The sequence below is a fragment of the Falco biarmicus genome, chromosome 9 (assembly GCF_023638135.1).
Source record: "Falco biarmicus isolate bFalBia1 chromosome 9, bFalBia1.pri, whole genome shotgun sequence".
Classification (NCBI taxonomy): Eukaryota; Metazoa; Chordata; class Aves; order Falconiformes; family Falconidae; genus Falco; species Falco biarmicus.
In genome coordinates, this window is record NC_079296.1 from 25149274 (window position 1) to 25163869 (window position 14596).

Below are 14596 nucleotides of genomic sequence, written 5' to 3' on the forward strand. Positions count from 1 at the left end.
ACAGCATACACACAACTGCCTGGGGCTGCAAAAGGGCACAAGAGCCCTGGAGAAGGCTACAGAGGTGATTATCTGGCAACAAGCACCATGGGCAAGGGAATAAATCAGGTGGAAAGCCTCCTGACCCAAATCTCTGTTGACCAGCCAGGCCTGCCGCTTCATTTTGGACTTCAGGATTTGGTTTCTGAACACTTTTCACTGGGCTTCAAGCAAGCCTTCTTACTAGCTGTTGGGTTGTTCTCATCAGTTTTAAGGCAGAGATAAAGTCCCTCCTCCCTAAGCCAAATTCCAGTTACGTATCAGAAAAGGAATGTGCTGAGCTCCTGCTGCTAAAATTCATCACATTTGGTACAGGCACCTCGCAGAAAGCCTGGCACCAGGCAGCCACGGTCCTACACGTAGCCTGAGAACAGGTGGGGACCCCTCACTCATACAGCATCTCTGGGACATCCTTGCTGCATGGGAGATGGCACAGCAATGGGAAGCAAAGAAGAAGGAGGTGGGGGACCGTGCCCACAGCCCCTCTGTACACAGTCCATTACTGAGACAAGATACAAATATTTTGCCCATCTGCTTTAAACCCGGTGCTAGGCTGACCTTGGGTCAAGCACCCAAATCAAGGCTGGAAGACCACAACCCCTCCAGGCTGATGGTGTTACCAGCATACCCCACAAACACCAGGAAATCTTGACAGCAGAATAACACTAGCCTTGCTATCCTGCCTTTTAAATACGTGCTGTAAGCTACCCATACGTCCATCACCAACATTATTATCTTTTAAGCATTTGTGCCATTTGCTGCAGTCCTCCACAATAAATCAGGCTGCAGTATCACTGTCAAATCATAAGGGAAGATCGTTTTATACAGTAAAGCAGTGCTTTAAAACTGCTTATGGCTGCTGTATTAAAAAAATAAGAAAAACCTGCCCATAGTTCCAAAACAGTAATGACTTTGCCTTTAAAAATGAATTTGATATTAAACAAATTTTATAGCCCCAGAGGGGATAATTGCAAAAATGTAACAAAATAAAATAAAATTAGGAAGAAGAGTAGAAAATATACCTTCAGCTCTAATTCAGAGCAGCTTTCCCATACCGAACAAGCAGCAGCACTGAGCAGCAGCACATTGTCACAGCTGTGCTGTTTCCCTTGCGCTCTTAACACCAGTTTTGGTTAAATTAATAAATAGTGACATTTAGAGCAAGTGTGTTCTGTGCCCCTGCCCAAGCAGCTGGGGAGGAAGAGTCCTGTCAGCAGCAACATGGTGCAGTCATTTCTCATTTGAGTGTACAGTGGTCCTGGGTGCCTTGAAGTCCCCAGTTGTCATCGCTCACCCACACACAAGAACCAGGGAGATACACACCCCAGAGCTAGGGAGAAGCCTGCCCTGTCACAGCAGCTCTCATGCAGGGCAGTTTAGGACAACTCCTAATATCTCTCCAACGATAGACAGTGATGCTGTTTCCTTCAAGGATCAAGTTCTCTGTTATTTCCCATCCCATAATATCTGGTTACATGTAGGACCTATCTTGAATGAAGGAGAGAGGACCCTCTAGGAGAGAATCCCAGTGTTTGCATATCAGTAATAAAGACAAGTGGTGCAAAAGAGCCAACTTGTTTCTACCTGCAGAGGCCTCCAAAGCAATGAATCTGCCCTGAGATAGCAGAGCAGATCCAGGAAGGTCCCATCACCCACACGACTCCTCTGCAGGACCAGAGGCCTCCTGGCACAGAGAGGGAACCAGGACACAGCGACAAAGGGCCATACAGGATGGAAGTATCTAGTGTCCATGGAAATCCTGAAAGTTGGAGCCCTCGGTCAGAGCCTGGTGCTCTTAGAGAGAAGATCTTAGAGATCCTCTTCTCATCCAACTCAAAAGGCTGAGTACTTGCAGCTCATCTGGATACTTCAGACTTGTTCGCGGCCACAGAAAGTCTGCCCTGGTGGCTCGGGCACTGCCCATGACCCTTTGTACGTTCCTTTTAGCCTGTGCTCTCCTGAGCATAATTTTAAAATTTTGAGACCATAAGGTCCTTGCCAAGTGAGGCTACCTCTTGGCTCTACATTTGGATGGTACATCGCAAATCAGATAAGGCTTTGCAGCCCCAGCACAAAAAGAAGATGCCCCCCTCTTTGCACTAGACCTGCTGCATACTTTTTTCCTCCCTTCTTCTTCTCCCCCAGCAGAGATCACAGATCATTTTTCCTGTGCAGATTAGGATCATTACACTCACACATTGCACTATAAAAGAGGAACCCAGTTTTGTACTGGAAATGCTCTTAACCAGTTCCTCAGGGACTGGCAGCTTGCACCAAACCTTTAATAACAGCCCTGTAAGAGTTATTACAAGGCCTGTGGTTAGCAAAGATGGAAAGACTCTGGCATTATGTGAGCAGGGCTGCAGGCTCTATGTTTGCAGGCATCAGCCCGGGACACTTGAGGTGGGACACCAGGAAAGGAGCAGCACAGGGTGGCTGCAAGAAGACCAGACCCCGCTTTTGAACAAAACTCAGCCCACAACAGGCATGTCACACCCTGAGCAAGGGTACTCTGCTCCTCCTCCTGCCCAGGGGAGGACTTACAGGGCTACACCTGCCACCACTTGTTCTTATAGCACACCCTGGCCAATGCTGCTGTCAAATTCCGTTACCGCACAGGTACAGACATAGCTTTTCCTACCTAAGGGCAGTTTTACAAAGTGCAATAAGCCTGCGAATAATGCCGGAACAGTCATATGGCACCAGGTGCCTGTCCACCCAGAAATGGCAACAGCCTCCAGCAAACAAAGGTCAGTCCTCGCCCCTGTGGTTGCAGCTGAGCAGCTCAGGACCTGGTATAATGGTGACAGCATCCATCACACAGGCAGAACCCTGCCAAGGCCACCGCCAGTGGCTCCAGAGAGGAGCAGCAACTCTAGCAGCATCCCAGCAGACCCCAGCTTACACCAAGGCAATGCTAACACCATTGTCATGTCCAGGAGCCTGTCCTCCTGAGGCACACGTGGCGGGATAAACAGCTGGCACCGAGCTGTGTCACCGGCACAATCCTGCCTTTTCTCCAGTGGCCCTGGAGAAGCAGCAAGTGAGCAGAGCAACAGAACGCCTTACAGAAACACGATGGCGAGGCGCTATGGAAGTGCAAAGAGAGGCTGCAGGGGGCAGGGAGAGCAGAACATTATTACAGCAGTGTTCAGAGGAAGAGTTTGTGAAGTTGTCAGGAAGGAAACTTTGGGGATTTGGGACAAAGGAAGTTGTTAAGATTATGCAAATGTTCCTCATGGGTCGCCCAGGAGTCCCTGGCTTTGCATTCCAAATTCTTCTGGCTCTTCATTAGTCTATCTCTATCCCCTACCCACTGAGCAAGCCAAAATGTCATCCTCTTGTCAAAAGATACCACATATCACAGAGGAAACACGTTCCCTCTCCATGCTCACTCTCTGTGCCAGAAAAACTGACCACACCTGTCCTTCTTGTTCATTATTTTAATTTCCCCAATTGACACCATTTGGATTCAGGCTTTGGCTGTTTTTTTGTTGTTTTCCATTGTTGCTTCTGCACAGCCTGGCACCATGCACTCCCTCCACCCTCTCAACACCGGCAAACACAGTGGGCCATAAGAACACCTTCCTGCCAAAACCACACAGAAACTTCTCCCGTGTGGTGCTCCCCAGACAAGGCAACGGGCATAGCTTGAAGAACAAAACCCTGAACTCCCCCACAAAATAATTCAAAACCTTCAGTGGATTTCAGTACTGCAGGGCTTGGCCCTGGGCCAGCACAAAACCACAAGCTGAGTTATTAGTGCTTCTGTGGAGCGAGATGTGACCGACATGCACCCAAAGAGGGGGATCCGAGAGATCTTCCCATCCCATGGGGACCAGGGCAGCTTCACACCCACTGCGGCAAGTGAGGCCCTTTCCCGGCACCGCCAGTTTGCAGAGCTCTTTGGCCTGGAGGCAAAATGGGCACGGAGGAGAAGTCCTTTTGGAGGATGGGCAGCTTCTGCCAGCGCTGAACTCTGCAAGCAGAGCAGGGAAGCCCAGGAACCTGGGGGAAAAGGCACTTTGGCACCTGATCTGGACAGTACATTAAGTTTAAAGGAGGGAGATGGCATAAATGGGCTGTAAATGCCCCACAGTGATTACGTACAGCGCCAGCCCTGACCTGTGGTTACAACCCCGTGATCCAGCCAGCTGTGCTTAGCACCGCAGCTCTCGCTAAACTCTTGTCCAGTTCTGGGAGCAGTTTACCTGGAAAACAACTTGTGCTTCTCTGATCACCATGTCTTTCACTTTTACATTTCTTCTTTCTCTGCCTTTGTTTTTTTAACAAGCATCAAACTCTTTGGAAGTCCTAATGTTGGCTTAGGCTCCCAGCCCTTCCCACCCTCCATGCTGCCCTTCTCCTCAAGGGGCTTTCAGTCTGTCCTGTTCTAAAAATAATTCAAGAGAAATTACAGCAGAGTTATACTCCATCTGTCTCTGAAAATGGTCTTTGTGCTCATATTATTTGCCAGCAACACTCCATCACCACAATTACCACTGCTATTTTATCTCTCTCTGCCTGTAATGCTGACGAGGGAGCAGCAGACAGTGCTGGTGTTTAAGCTGAATAAGTCACTTAAATACATTTATACCCCCAGATCACTACATACAGCATAAATCTAACCATCTATCATGCACCAACTTGATACGAATACTCACCACAGTATCAGGCAAAGCAATCACAAGAAAAATGCAGGATGATTTGAGCTGCAGCTGCCTGTAAGTCTTTGACAAGGGTATTACATGAAAAAATTCAAAAAAGGGATGAAGCCATCTCACCTAGACATGGATTTTGCTGTGCTGACTCCACAGGGAAAGCAGCGACTTGAAAAACTTCTTGGTAGATTTGCAGCTATGCTTGTAATATCCTAATCCAGCAAGGAATTGCCCAAGGCTCAGAGTTGGAACTGGGTTCTTTTCATGAGCAAATCAAAGAGGAAAAATGCCTGAGGCCAGGATGCTTGGTATGGGGGACCTGGCTCAGGTCCTGGCTGCAAAGCACCTCCCAGCTGCCCTCCCCATCTCTGCTCCACTGCCCCATCTGTGTGCCAGGGCTGGAATGTCTGTCCCCATCACTGCTGTGCCAAGCAGCAGTTAAGAATTGGGAGGAGCTTGGAATCTGACACAAAGGTCCTGCACACCTTATACACTTCTCTGAGGGACTCCGCCATTGACTTGACTGGGAAGAAATCACCTTGTGCTTCCAGCTGCCTGAGACACTATGCAGGTATTTCTCTCAAGCAGCGTTGTTATAATGTGGTTGGCATTGGCCCTGTTCCCTGTAGTATTCATCTGGAACGTGCTAAGAGAAAGATGAAATACTGTTACAGACATCACCATGTCTGGAGCCAGATGTGTTCTGTGAAATCCACCACCTACCACACCACCACTGAACCAGAGGACAGCATGGTGGGCAAGTATCCCCAGGTACCCCGAGGGGCAGATAAGCTCAGCAGAGCTCAAGTACTTTGCAACGTCCAGGTGAACAACTTGGTGGCCACGTCACGGTTGTGATCCTAGGCAAGAGCCATTCTCCAAGCAGGCAATTAACCCGACACTTTTATCCCCGGTTCCTTTCTTCAGCCTCAGCATGTGCCCAGGGCCATGGTCTGGAAGCTTTACACGGTAACACGCTTTTGCCTTGCAGGTTCTTGGAGGGGAGACTGATGAAGGTACCACACACTCAAATTAGGGACAACAGCTTCTCATCCACCCCAAGGATTTCTGCTCCTAACACTTGCCTGCTCCCTGAGAAACATTTTGTCCACAGCACATAAATATATGGACTGTGCTTTAAGTGGCAGCATTCCCCACTGGAAACCATTCAGCAAACCCAGTCTTACCATTTTTCCGAGAGTCCAATAAAACCCATGGAAGGGTTGATTTTTCCCCGTAGGATTGCCAGCTCTCCCATCAGGCAGTGTCCTGAGGCCAGCCACCCTGCGTGACCCCAGCCCTGGGGGAACCCTTTCCCACTTGCACTTTGTGGCACGTTTAACTAAACCCCCCTGGCTGCTCAACACACCCAGCCTCTCCGGGGAGCTGGGGGAAGGAGGAGAGGGGTGCCCTGCAGTGAGGGCTGGCAGCCCTGCCCAGCTCACCTGGGAGGATGTGTCCATGCGTGCACCAGGCTGTGGGCAGAGGTGATGGGAGGGAATCAGGCAGGTCACAGCGTCAGGAGAGCAGGAGAAAGCTGTTTGGTCTGATGCCAGGAGGCAGGGCTGTAACACAAGCCCCAGTACTCCTCTGTGCTGTGCTCAGGTGAATTTAGCTCAAGATTTGGCACTAGAAGCCTTGGGTTCCCATCCTCAGCTCCAGAAAAAAGAAACCACACACACACACACACCCCTCCGTGACTTCTCTTGCCCTTGGTACCCATAGACCACCAAAGGCAGCACATGGCCACCAATTCCTGCTTCTCTTCTTTCCTCAGATTCAGCTTCAACCCAGGAGGTGCAGTTGCCTGGACAAAAGCAGAGGCCAGGCCCCGTGGTACAGCAGCGAGCATCGCCACTTTTCCCCCAGGTAGACCCCAGGCTCTTTGGGTGCATCAGCTTAAGGGCTGGAGGCAGCCAAGGGCAAAGCAGGTGCAGCCATAGAACACAGGATGGTGCTGAGGAAACCACAACTGCCAGCACGTAGAATAAAAGAGAATGAAGAAAGCAAGGGCCCAGCTGCAAAACTTTATCAAAGCCCAGCAGAAATCTGCACACTGTCACCAAAGGAAATAGGCAGGGGCAAAGCACCAAGCATCAGAGGGCTTGGGCAGTATGCCACCAACTTCCACTAAAGTAGATAAGAAAGAAGAAGAAAAAAAAAAATCAGTTATCCCTCAGCCTGAAGTAAATTACAAGATGCATCCCTCAAGAGCACAAGGTGAAGCTCCTGATCAGACAAGAGATCTTTGTGCGTAATTCCCCTTGATATCGCCCAATTTGAATTTTAGTCCTTGTGAAGGGTGCATGACTGACAGCTCTGGAAGCCACAGGCATGTATCCCCATGCAAGAGGAGCAGAACGCACAGCCCCAGGCACGAGCATCCCTGCACCAGCTCGGCTGCTGCCCAGAGCCACAGGGAGAAGTTGCACATCTGGGGAAAGAGGACAGAGCTCATCCCCTGCTCTGTCTAGCCCTCACGCACCCCAACAGAACTGGGCACATGGGGGGCAGCTGGTGCCTTGTGGGGACAGTCATCTGCCCCATTTTAGACAGGTGAAAATCAGGTTTGTCATCAGAAGTGTGAGATCTCCGAGGGCTGAGAATCACATCCTTCTGACAGCTCCCCGCACCACGAGAGCTGGGTGGGAACTGCAGAGGTGGGAGTGTGTATTCAAATATTGGCCCAGTACTAAAGAAGCAGTCTTGAATATCCGCCCTCCTTCAACACCCCTCCACTGCAGGACCCAGCATGGGTTCTACCAACAGCTAAACCCACCGGAAACCCCACCACCACCAGAGCACCCATACTTGTTAAACAGAAGCACCTCATTTCTGATTACAAACCCCAACTCGGAGCATTAGGCTGCACGTCCCATATTACTGACCATGGGACAGCAATTGGCCCAGGAATGGTTTGCGTGCCATCAACATTCAATATCACTGGTAAAAGTCAGAGGAAAAAAAAAATAACATCAAATTCAGATCCAGTAAGTACACATCATACTAAAAGAGGGAATTGTGCCTGATTAGATGCAAATGGAAATACGCTAAACCCTCAGCTAATGTACTCAAGCAGAGATCTGTTGACTTCTGTAACCAAAGTTCACTTAATTGCTCACTTCTTCCAGTTAATACACATAGCTCTAACCTGTCTGCTGTGCCACATACCAATTAAAGCAATCATTTCTGCAACAGTGACAACAGGATCCACTCGAAAACCAAACCACAATGAAGGTTGCTTTAAGGAATTTTGAGAGTAACTTTGGCAAGAAAAGCTGCCTGTTGAAGCTGCTCCACATTCCGGACTGGTGCAAGCATCAGGACTTAGCAAATAGCTCACCACTAAGCAAAAAAAGCAATGCAAGGCTGTTAAAGAAGGCTGGTCTGAGACATTTCAGGTCTGCCTGTCTTTTTCCTCTACAGCAGCTGAATCAAGCAAGGGACTTGGTAATTTTGGAAGACCTGTGTGCATTCAGTTAAAACAAAACTCCAGTGATGAGTTTTCCTAACCTGCCAAGAGGGAATACATCTGAACGATAACACAGAAATTGCAGGGGATGAGGTAGCTCAAACAGGGATTTGGAAGAGAGAACATTTATTACCCAGCCAGCCCCCAGAGTTCACCCTGCCCGTCAGCCACACGCCTCTGCATCCTTCAGCAAAGGGGGCTGCAAAGAGGCACAGCTTTTGCAGAGCAAAATCGAGCAGTTCTGGGGATGCTCACAAATTTGTGAGCTGCCACCCTTCAGGTGAGATACAGTAACTGAGCATGTATTTGCTCATAGTCTGCCCTGATTGCAGGGTAAAACAGGCTTATTTAAACTGCTGCTTCAGGCACCTTTTCATTGGAAGTGACAAAGAGGGTTTAGGCAAATGCATTTTACTCTGCAATTGGGGCCAGCTAAGAACGTACCTGTGGTCGATTCCTGCAGCTCAGCTGCTACAGGGTAGCTTCTGGCATGATCACTTGAGATCACATGAATGTCAAAGCAGTCCTAGAAAACTGTGCTTTCCCACAGGAACTGGGCACAGCACTTGAATTTCTTTTATTTTATTTTTTAAACATTATGTGTGTTTTATCCAGAAATACTCTGTGCTTCAAATAAAGTTTCAGGATGTTCCTGGGGAGGGGAATCAGAAGCACATGTTGACCAGTTTCTTTACATTTTCTGTTAATCACCTGCATTCCAGTGCTGATCCCAAACACACCACTCCCTTACTATTTTTGCTTTTAGCACCCTACAGCTCTCAATGGTGCTGAGCTGTCAGTGTGTTTTGCCACTCTACAAGCATACCTTTTTTTATGCAGGGACTCAGAAAATTAAGAGGGATCAACAGAAGTTGCAAATACATACTTCACTTGAAGTGCATTCAAACCCCATGTAGAGATTCTCATTTCAGATTAAAATGGCTTTAAATTGCTGCTTAGTCTTCTGCCAAGAAAGAGCCCTGAGAAATGGTTCTTGCTGTGAGGGACTGTGAAGTTTAAGTAGTCAAGACTGGCTGAAAGCATAGTTGTTATATCCACTTCACACCTGAGCAGATTAAAGTTCCCACCACCAGAAAGAAAGGCTCCTGGCCACCTTGGAGGGAAACTCAGATCTGCCAAGATCCAGCCTGTAAAAATAACATCCTCCAAAACAACCTTTGCACCCTTTTATCCTCTCTGGATATTAGGTAAGCTGAAGAGCTAAAAACCAAAAAAAAACCCCACCTGGGATTCACAGAAAGGGAGCAAGACTGCCATTAACGACAGCACAGAATGTGCAACCAGGAAATTCACAGTTAGGAGAAAGCTCTGCCCAGCCACAGCAAGGTCAGCCTGGCCAGCCTTTCATCATCCCTGAAGGATGCAGTACCTCCTTGTAAACCATGGGATCTCCTTGAAAGCACTCAGGATATAAGACAAGAAGGATCCCAAAGAGAAATAAACCATAAATACATCCTGGTTAAGAAACAGTTCTACAGTTTGCCCATGACTTACAAATTTGGGCTCATTGTTGCTCTCTCAGAGGAGCACTGCAGGAGAGATGAGCACTGTGCCAGGTAGCAAGGCAGCAGAGAAACCAGGAACCCCAGCAGCAACAACAGCAAGAGCTATCAGGTACACAAACACGCCGAGAACACCAATTCCTTTTGAAAACCAGGTTAAAACCATCCCTGTGGAAGCACCCCTCAACACCACCAAAGCTTTGGCCAACAGCAGCCAGCCTGCAGAAGGCCAACACTAATGGCGTGGACCCCAGCCCTGTGATTAGACGCAACAACCTAAGGAATTCAATTCCTCCTCTTCAATAACACCCCATTTACCCTAAAAACCAATGCCTCTGCCCCTCCTGGGCATCCTGCTTGTGACCACTCACTGCCCGGCTAGCGCACAGCAGGGACACCCACCTCCCGAGCTGCATCACCAGGCAGCCGCAGCGTTGTTCTTACCCTGGGCAGGGGGGAAGGGGCAGGGGGGGGCGGGGCTACATTACAACAGCTGCTGAGTATACGGAGACCCCCACTCAGCCTCTTCACATCGGGGTGCACTGAGGGCAAGGCTGCACCTTCACCTCCAGACTGCCTCATGCCTGCAGCTGCCTGCAAGGACCAGCTGGTGAAGGCAGAGCAGACCCCAGGAGAGAGCTCAGCACCCTGCACTCGCCAGCCGAGACACAGCAAAGGGCAGGGGAGGATCTCAGCAGTTTTGGAGCCTGTTCCAGCCCCAGAGCTGCATCCCACCACCCTACTCATACTGACTTGTCCGAGTGGCTCTGTACACCTGCGGCAAGGTATATAAACCCACTGAGGTCAGCAGAGGGATTAAAAAGTATATGGGTTCAATAAACCTACATAGGCCTCCATTCCAGGGGAGGAGGAAGCTGAAGGGTAAGGCCGAGCAGAGGAGCAGGCAGCTGCTTTGACCTCAGCCACCTGCAGCATGTCCTGCGGGTCCTGCCCTGCCTCCTCACACCCGTGTGAGGGTGACACGGGCAGAGCTTCACCTCCTCCGTGGAAAATGAGGCTCCTCAAGCAAAACCACAGGATAAGCTCCTGACATTTTACTGTACGCTGCACAGCGTTAAGTAGCTGATCTGTGTGAGGCTGCTTGAAAAGCACCCAAGTAGGGAACAGAAAGAGCATCAAAAACAAACTCCTGCTTTTAGAAACACACTAAAAATACACTCTGCTAGAGGAGATGGCACAACAGCAAAACCACCTGCTAGGAAAATAATGCTCAATTGCTGAAGTGCCTAAATTCAAATGTACATGATTTAGTTACTCTAATTTTGGTAAAGATAGTAAGGATGGGACAAATTTCAGGAAAAGTCATTAACACTTCAGTGATGGCAGGCACTGGTTTTGCTGCCCAGCCTCCTTCTGACTCTGCTGCTAACTTTACCCTCTAGTAACTTCACATGGGTGACAGAGAGTAAGTCGAGGAGCTATTTCTCTCCACTCTTCCTCGAAACTTCTTTAGGGCACAACAGTTTTACCCTAACGCAAGGATAGGAAAAAAGCAACCCGAGACCTGGCACTGTGGACTCACATGGTTACTGGCAACCCACCTGCAGGCAGTGCTCTGGGACCCCCAGCTGAACACCTCCTCTGCAGGATCTGGGTGGGGGGAAACCTTTCCTCTTGCTCGCCTGGGCTTTCAACACCCACAGCACTGTTTCCTGTGCAGTCCGTTCCTCTCCATCCCAAAGCAGCTTGCTCTGGGAACAGTACTGGGAAAGTGGTACTAAAGCTGTCCTGCTGTCAGGGTGCAGCAAGGGCCAGCTGCTCCCCAAAGGCCAGGAAGCTCCTCTGCAGGGCTGAGCTTGTTAAACGGTGCCCCTGAGCCCAGGTGGAGCTGATCAGCACCATTAAGGCCCATTAGTGCTCCAGGGCCCAGCACCACCTGCTTTGCTCGCAGCAAAGCTTCTGCTTTGTGGTGCTGCTGAAAGCCTGTGGGTGCCAAGCACCTGGGCTTTGCTTCTGCCTCCCTGGCCTGCCCTGGTGCCTGCAGCTCTCAACACAACCAAGCCTGAGCTGGGACCTGTTTTCCGCTGCTGTTGGCTCAAAGGGTGCAGCAGGACATGTTAATAGGAGTGTAGTGTGTGCTCCTGCTGCTCTGAATTCATGAAGTTAGTATGAATTTAGGGCTGGATTCCTGTGCCATGTCTTTGGTAGCTGACAGGTGATCTCAGAAGAGTTGCGCTCCTTCCTTTGAGCTTGGTAGTTTGGTGTATGGTGTTTTGTGTCATGCTTATACAATACGCTGCAAACAGACCTGCCAGACAAGATCAGAGCTTAAGTTAGATGTGAAGCTACTTAAAATGTTATCTGCATATTGCCAGTGCTCTGAAAATGACCAATATTACATCTTTTGCTTACTGAAAAAGACTCCAGGAGAGATTTACTGTGCAAGCTACTACAGCTCCAATCCAAACCAATTAAAGTGAAGAAGGATTTCCTCTAACTTAAGTGCCATGGATCATAGCCCTTCACCTCCATCTTTTCACATGTCTTTACAGGAACAAGAAGTTAAAGATATGCTTGCTACTTCTAGGCTTACATCTTGCACAGACTGGAATTCAATTAACATTTTTCTGCAACAAAACTTCGAGAAGCACTTCAGAGCTGCTGCTCACAATGCAGAAGCTACTGAACAAATGATACTCTCATTAACGCTCTGCCTTTCCCTGCTGTGCAAGCCAAATCCTTGAACACTAAAAGCACCTCAGCATCAGCTGGGTTCACAGACATCCAGAGCAATTTTTCAAGCTCCCTGACTTTTATAGACCGGGGGGAAGGGATTTGGTGTACTTTAATCCATTCTATTATGTGAACTCAGAAATGGTTTTCACTCTCTAGCACTATAAATTAAGCTGGCTGCAGTTATTCTATTCCTGATTATGCTGAAAGTTACTGGCAATAATTTGACAACTATATTTTCTTGCCCTTTTTTCTTTTCTTCTTTTCCCAATTAACCTGTGAATTTAGTTTCCATGGTAGTAAGTAAATAATGCAATAAAACTGGAGATAGTAGCCAACACATTCACATCTGGATGCCTGAAATTGTGGATGAACACAGTAAAAGCTCCTATATTTTGCAGGAGGAATTTACTGCGTTCACTTCCCAGCCGTTCAGACCGGAAGACCAAGTTGTATGAGAAAATCACATTTGTTTGCACTCCTCTGTTTTTTCAATCTAGAAGACTAATCACGTTTTAAATGTAAGTGAATTCACCTTTGCGAGTCATTAGACAAATACTATCCCACCCCTTTTAGAGACTGGAAAATTCAGGTCAGGAATCATTTAGGGATGGAGCTTCTTACCCTAAAAATAGTCCAATCTGTGCAATACGAGCTACTATTAAATACATCTAAATATGGAAAATAATCTGTTTTATTAGTGTATTCATAGAAATTTATGCCATTAGGAACAGATTCCATCCACTTGGCTCCCCTTCCTTTGCTCTGACCGTTGTGTCACCTTGTCTCCTAAACCCTGATACCAAACAGAGAGGAGGATGTACACAGACTTGGATTACCTCTGGATAAGTTAGGGGGACACTGTACAGCTCAGAGTGTCATAAATAAGTTGCTTCTCTACAGTGCGATGGTATTCTGGGAGTCTAACTATGCCTCTTATTCATGTGAATTAATAAATGTGACACTGATGATTTATTTCAGTACAAATTACTTCCCAGTATCAGTAAGCATAGCAGAGTCCTGCTCCAGGCTGGATACTGAGGATTTTAGCAAATACTGGCTTTTAAAAGCTTCAGTAAAACCTACCTGGGATCCCATCAAACTCAAGTGCCCATGTCAGTTTTCTCAATTATTCTAACGATAAGGACATGTCAGGTACACAAAAGACACAATTCAGACAGCATGACTGCTCTAAAATGATAACTTTAGCATAATGCACTTGACAGTGAAAAAGCAGTAATAGCTATTTTGGGAACAAAAGAAAAATACAATGGATCTGATGACTAAGTGTTCCGGTCCCCAATGTAAAAGCAAAGTAGATCCCTGTCGTATTTAACTTGATTCCTTTGAATTAAACACTTCCATTAAAAGTTTCCCACAGAAGCTTTAATATTTAATTATGTATTCCACCAAAGGAAAGAACAAAATCTTTGCAAAAGGTTTTTTTGTGCATGTGAAATATTTATCAGCATATCTCTTTGGACAAGTATTTTTATCCCCCAGGCTGGGAAAAAGCTTCCATGTACAAATCAGTTTCAAAACATTTTATTTTACAGCTTGAAAGTTTTCTATACTTCAGCACCTCATGCCGTGACTTTGTTATTTTACTTGTTAATGAATGGTAATTAAATCTCTTTTGGCTGAAAAGGTTGGAGGGCTCCTGCTGTATTACAAAAACAATTTCTGAAAGTTACAAAAATGCCCAAGTGTCTAGAAATTAAAGAGTAAAGTTTGCCATGTTTTGAGTCCAAGTTTGAATTGCTTGGAAGGATTTATGCGGGAGAACAGCATGTCCCAGTCAGTGTGTACAGTCTCCCCAGTTGAAGAGACATAATTATGTCACTTGTCGTCTACCAGAGTAAACAGAATTGCATTCTTAATAATGTACATCGTGGCCACAAACTTCCTTGATCTTACTAACAACTGCAGCAAACACTGCATAAACCCTATTAGACACTACCTGCACAAAGAACTGCTACATGTGTACATCTAAGTAAAGACTTGTTAATTTTGCATTTGCTCAGTAGGGCTTGAAACATCAGCCTATTAATTTTTCTTCTTTTCTGTTTTCCCATTTCTTTCAGGTGCTTTGAGTCAGAAGATAAGTGGAGCGAGTGCTTACAACAAAGGTAGATAAAGGGGAAATAACTACATCACATTAAGGCATTTTGTGGTGTTACAGTGCTAAATAAAGACACAGTGCTGAA